This window comes from Myotis myotis, unplaced genomic scaffold (genome assembly GCF_014108235.1).
Source record: "Myotis myotis isolate mMyoMyo1 unplaced genomic scaffold, mMyoMyo1.p scaffold_m19_p_10, whole genome shotgun sequence".
NCBI classification, from domain to species: domain Eukaryota; kingdom Metazoa; phylum Chordata; class Mammalia; order Chiroptera; family Vespertilionidae; genus Myotis; species Myotis myotis.
In genome coordinates this window covers 2,063,181-2,069,244 of record NW_023416314.1, presented here as the reverse complement: position 1 = coordinate 2,069,244, position 6,064 = coordinate 2,063,181, and the positions used below count along the sequence as shown (strand labels likewise).

The 6,064-nt window shown below is 48.5% G+C and overlaps 1 protein-coding gene across 5 annotated transcripts in view; it reads left to right on the top strand.

Annotated features, from left to right (window-relative positions):
- Window positions 1-4,917: 4,917 nt before the first annotated feature.
- Window positions 4,918-6,064, top strand: part of CEP164 (centrosomal protein 164) — a 73,184-nt gene continuing 72,037 nt past the window's right edge. For all 5 annotated transcript variants that reach the window (XM_036324193.1, XM_036324191.1, XM_036324189.1 and 2 more), the window contains exon 1: window positions 4,918-5,043. The gene's annotated coding sequence lies outside the window, so the exon portion shown is untranslated. The remainder of the gene's footprint in view (window positions 5,044-6,064) is intronic.

The window sequence follows — 6,064 nt, the reverse complement described above, 5'->3', positions numbered from 1 at the left end:
TCTATTGAAATGTAAAAAACATACTCTGAGCAATGTCAATTCTAGAATTCTATACAAAAATAACAGTATTTCAAATACAAAAATTTCAAAACAAAATAAGTGATTATCAATAAGTGAATGAGACATTCATTGAATGGAATGCTATGAAAGCATTATAAAGAATAGAGTGCCGCCCTGACTGGTTTGGCTCAATGGATAGAGTGTCAGCCTGCGGACTGAAGGGTCCCAGGTTCGATTCCGGTCAAGGGCACGTACCTTGGTTGTGGGCACATCCCCAGTAGGGAGTGTGCAGGAGGCAGCTGATCGATGTTTCTCTCTCATCGATGTTTCTAACTCTATCCCTCTCCCTTCCTCTCTGTAAAAAATCAGTAAAATATATTAAAAAAAAAAAAAAAAAGAATAGAGTGCCACCCTAGCCGATTTGGCTCAGCAGATAGAGCTTCGACCTCCGGACTGAAGGGTCCTGGGTTCAATTCCAGTCAAGGGCTCATGCCCGGGTTGTGGGCTGTGCAGGAGGTAGCCGATCAGTGATTCTCTCTCATCATTGATGTTTCTATCTCTCTTTCTCTTCCTCTCCCTTCCTCTCTGAAAAATCAGACAGAGGCCGAAACCAGGACCACAGGCTTTATCGGAGGAGAAGGACCTGCGGGCTGCCTCGCAAGGGGAGGACAGCAGCACGTGCAGGGTGGGCACGCCTTTTGAGGGGCGGAATGGGAAGGGGTGGGGGCTGAGTGTACTCGGCGCACACTGATTGGTGGCTCACTGCATGGTCCATATAGGACAAGGCTTAGGGTATTTGGCAGGTGTGGATGGGTGGTCCAATGTATAGTCCATACAAGGTACATGGTTAGTCACTCAGGTATTTCCGGGCTGCAGGTTACGTCATACTCCGTCCACCAGTTGGGGGAAGGGAGGATCTATCACTCTCTGAAATCAATAAAAATATGTTAAAGAAGCCCTGACCGGTTTGGCTCAGTGGATAGAGCGTCAGCCTGCGGACTGAAGGGTCCCGGGTTCGGTTCCGGTCAGGGGCATGTGCCTTGGTTGTGGGCACATCCCCAGTGGGGGGTGTGCAGGACGCAGCTGATCGATGTTTCTCTCTCATTGATGTTTCTAGCTCTCTATCCCTCTCCCTTCCTCTGTAGAAAATCATTAAAATATATATTTAAAAAAAAATATGTTAAAGAAAAGAAAAAACAGTAGAGTGCTCTGGCCGGCATGGCTCAGTGAACAGGGCGTCGGCCAGCTTACCAAAGGATCAAGGGTTCGATTTCTGGTCAAGGGCACATACCAGGTTCAATCCCCACCCTGACTGGGGAGCCAGCTGGAGGCAACCAATTGATGTGTTTCTCTCACATCGACGTTTCTCTGTCTCTCCCCCCTCCCCTGCTTTCCACTCTGGGAAGGCAATGGAGAAAAATGCCTCGGGTGGGGATTAACAACAACAACAGAATGGAGTAACTTCTTTTAAAAACAAGTATTTTTATTGATTTCAGAGAGGAAGCGATAGGGAGAAAAAGAGAGAAACATCTATGATGTGAGAGAATCATTGATCAGCTGCTTTCTGCACCCTCCCACTGGGGATCGAGCCCGAAACCTGGGCATGTGCCCTGACCGGGAATCGAACCATCAAACCACTGAGCCACGCCAGCAGGCCTGGAGTAACTTCTTATGAAACGTACCTTGGAAACTGTTTATGACATGCTAATTGCAAGAGCACATTGGAGAACAATAAGTACATTATGACCTCATTTCTGTGAAAATTAAAAAGTATGCACATGTCTGCATATAAGTTTACATCCACATAAGCATGAGAAGGTCTGATAGACAGGAACCAAAAGTGGTTTCCTCCAAAGGGTGGGATTCATGTCTTCCTTCGTTTGCTCATTCATTCATTCATTCATTCATTCATTCAGCCAATCATTCACTCATTCATTCTTCAGCCAATGTTTTTTGAGTGCTTACTACGTTCTAAGCACTGTTTAGGCACTGTGGATGTAACAACAAAGTGGACAAACCTCCCACCCTCAGGCAGCTTACAGACAATAAAGAAAGGGAGACAGACAATAAAGAAATAAACATCCAGTGTTTCAGGTGGTGACATGCTGTATGGAGAAAAATAAAGCAGAGGGGAGAAGGGTGGGCAGCTTGCAGTGTGAGATGGGGTGGATTGAAAGTGTAGAGGGAACATTTCACATCTTTATATAATTTTTTTAAATGGCAGGATTAATGTGTGTTTTCTTTCTTATTATGTGGTTGATTATTTTGTATAGTATAAGTAAACAGCATGACACAAGAATAAATGTCTTAACAGTGGAATTTCTGACCTGGGGGTAGGGCATAACATTTGAGACTGATGGAGTTTTTCCTCCCCCATCTTTGAAAAATCACCCCTACGTCTCCCTGAGAGGGGGAAGGAAAGCTACTGTGTGAAACCCCACCTCTTCCTCGCTTACTGGGCGTATTACCAGCACCTCCGTGGGGGTGTCGTTTGTGTTATTTCCCCCAAAGACTTGCTTTCTTTTTTTAAAAAAAATATATTTTGATTTCAGAGAGGAAGGGAGAGGGAGGGAGAGATAGAAACATCAATGATGAGAGAGAATCACTGATCGGCTGCCTCCTGCACGCCCCCCACTGGGGATCGAGCCCACAACCTGGGCATGTGCCCTGACCAGGAACAGGACCTCTCGGTTCCTGGGACGCTCAACCGCTGAGCTACACCCAGCTGGGCAAGACTTGCTTTCTTAATTATGTTAGCCTAAGGGCATTTAAACATTGGTTTGCATTTCTGAGTACAAACCGAAAGGGAAACCTGATAAAATGCAAATTGCTTATCTGTGTGAGGTAATCCCATTAATTCCACAATGACCCTTATTTTATTAGTTCTCCCCACGACAGAGCAAGGGACACATGCTAAGGGACAAAAGGTAAGAGTTTTGACGGCTATTAAAGTCAACCAAATTGATTGCAAGTTCTGAAACATAGGGACCAAGTCCACAAGAGGCTTTTTGAGTCCCTGTTTTGTGCAAGGTTTGTGATGTAAACTGGCGAGCCCTTCGAGTTCCTTTCAGTCGGTGTCTGGTTTCTCTGAGATGCTTAAGGAGAGTGGAAAGGAAGGGGGAGCGAGGCTATGTCACCTGCAGGCAGAATAAACGAAGTCTAGGCAGACCTGCCACGGCCAAGATTTAAAGTTAAACATGAGGAAGGACTCCGTTCTGGGAATCTGGCTGGGGATCTGCAGGAACAACCACCTGGTCTCCTCATTCTGGAACTGGCCCCGAGTGGCGCTGGGACTAGTTTGGGGAGTTAGTGGGAGCCAGATGCCTCTCCACAGTGGAACTTATCAGGAGCTTCTCTGGGTGTGCCTCTCTCCTTTCAACCAGCAATGTAACGGTGGGGAATTGTAACCCACCCCACCATTTTTTGACACTTTCTGTAAAAGCTGACTCTAATATGTACATAGCTTGTAGAGAAACAGCATGCTTGTATAAGAATCCTAGGAACTAACTTCAGAAGATGCAGACTCTGGCCTCCATTCATCCCAGTTCTGGGAGACTGGCTGATCTTCAACCATAGATGGAGGATGAGACAGAACCAGAATGATGTAGAACCAGATGACGCACATCAGACCATTACTTGACCAGTTTCAAGATCCTTACCGGAATGGACTGTGCTGGCCTGCACGCAGAGAACTTCTCAACCCCCTCCCCTTGATCTCTTTGTTCTGCATTGCCTCTCCTTATAAAGACCTCTGCCTGCACTGAGATGCAGAGATGGGCTTTGGGACGAGTCCCCCAGCACTCAAACCTCTTTCCTTTTTCACCAGCATCGGTCTCACGAGTTTGGTTTTCATGGTGCAGACAGCAGAACCTTGATTCCTGTTATAGTAACATCTCTTAACTTTCCTGTCCCCCAGTTGTATGGTTAATAATGGCCAGAGTTGTCTTTGCCACTCTTACCTTCTCTGGGAGGTTGAGAACACATGAGAGAAAGATTTTTGTTCTCTGTGTTAGCAAAACTAAAGCTCTTTGGAGTTATATTAGTAGCAACTCTTCTGCCAAATAGGGTGTGTGGAGAGGTTATACATTGTGTCACTCTTTTTCCTCTTAAACAGTCTCTTCAAATTAGTTAGGACAGATATTATTCCCACTTTGCAGATATGCAAACTGAGTCCATGCTCTGATGAAAGGATGGACAGTAGAAATTAGTCTCTTAACTCCGTGTCAGGTGCTCATTGATTTAATCAGAGCACAAGGCAGCCATTCTTCTTCTTCTTTTTTTTGGGGGGGGGGGGGTTGAGTGTTCTATGACCTTATATTCACATTTCTGTTGCTTATTAAAGGCTATGGGTTATTTATGATTAGTGTGTTGTTCACCTGATATTAATCACACTACTAAAAAATGATGAGCAGCCCTAACCGGTGTAGCTCAGGGGATAAAGTGTCGGCCTGCGGACTGAGGGTCCCAGGTTTGATTCCAGTCAAGGGCATGTACCTTGGTTGTGGGCACATCTCCAGGAGGAGGGTGTGCAGGAGGCAGCTGATCAGTGTTTATCTCTCATCGATCTTTCTACCTCTCCCTCTCCCTCTCTGTAAAAAATCAATAAAATATATATTTAAAAAAATGATGAGCAATAAATTCCCTTAGTTAATTTACGTTACTATAAATGCAGTGAATGCACCTTTGCTGCCTGGGAAGGAATTCCCCTCATATCTAAATTCAGAGCTTTCTCCCCTTGCGGAGCCACAGCGACCACCTTGGACTACATCTCCCATTGTGCAACGGGAAAGGTGCAGCACTCTTCCGTGAGCCGACAGGACACCTAACCAATCCAATGTCAGAGCTCTCATTCTGCGCCCTATTGGCTCCGGGTAGAGGCGGGACTCTCAGTTGCTACGTTGTTACCCTTACCGGAAGTGGCTGTGGGCCGCTGCAGGGCAACACCCCGGCGTCCCTGGAAGCGGGGAGCGGGGCAGCCGGGGTGGTGCTGGGAAGCTGTGCAGAGACGGGAGCCCTCGCCCGGAGCCTCCGCCTCGGGGACCGGTGAGGACGTCCTCGGAGGAGGGCTCGGGGGACCGGGAGAGGAGGGAGCGGGAGAGTCGAGGCACTCGGTGCCAACGAGCGGGTGTGCGCGAGCGTGGGCGGGAACTGCAGGAAGAAGGAGAAAGGCTGGCGGGCCGTGAGCCTCCGCCGGGACCCCCGAGCGGCGAGGGTCGGGCCGGGCGGGGCTGCGGCCGCCGGCGCGGGCGGCGAGAGCTGGCGGCGCTCGTAGACCTGGCCCCGCGGGTGTGACGGCCGCCTGCGGGCCTGGCGTGGGCGCCTCTCCTGTGGGCAGCTTCCTCGGGGCGACTCCAGGGTTAGCCAGACCCTTTCCCGCTTTACGGCAGCTGGGCAGCTGGGAAGTTAGAAAACTTTTGGTTTTCTTTTTTTTTTTTAACTTTCCTTGCATTGATTTCAAAAGATCTGCCTTCTTCTGCTGTCCTCGCTTGGCTTCCAAGATTCCGCTCCTGATTTTTTTCTTTAATCCTCATCCAAGGATATGTTTTTGTGGATTTTAGAGAGAAGGAAGGGGAGGAAGAGAGACAAATATTGATTGGAGAGAGAAAGAGCGAGAGCGAGAGCGAGAGCGAGAGACAGACATCAATTGGTTGCCTCCCAGGATTGACCCTGCAACCCAGGTATGTGCCCTGACTGGGAATCGCCCCTGCGACGAACCGGCAACCTTCCTAGGACTCGGGGCTCGCCTGGTTTTTCTGACACAGCCTTCCTCGGTTGCCTTTGCAGCCCCTCCATTCTACCCACCACAGGCAGCTGTGGGTGACTTCACCCAGGTTGGGTTACCATCTATTTAGTGGTGATTCCCACTAACTATGGCTCCAACCAGGCCTCTTTCCTGAGCTCAGATCTGCTCCTCTTGTTCTTCCTGGACGTCCCCATTCACGAGGCCCAGCTGCACTGGAATTCCTCTAATGCTTGCAGCAGACACTTGCTGGGAATTTCCTCTCCTCTAGGTGGTATGCTAGGTGCGCTGTTGGCAGGTGCAGAAATGACAAGGTAACCCTGA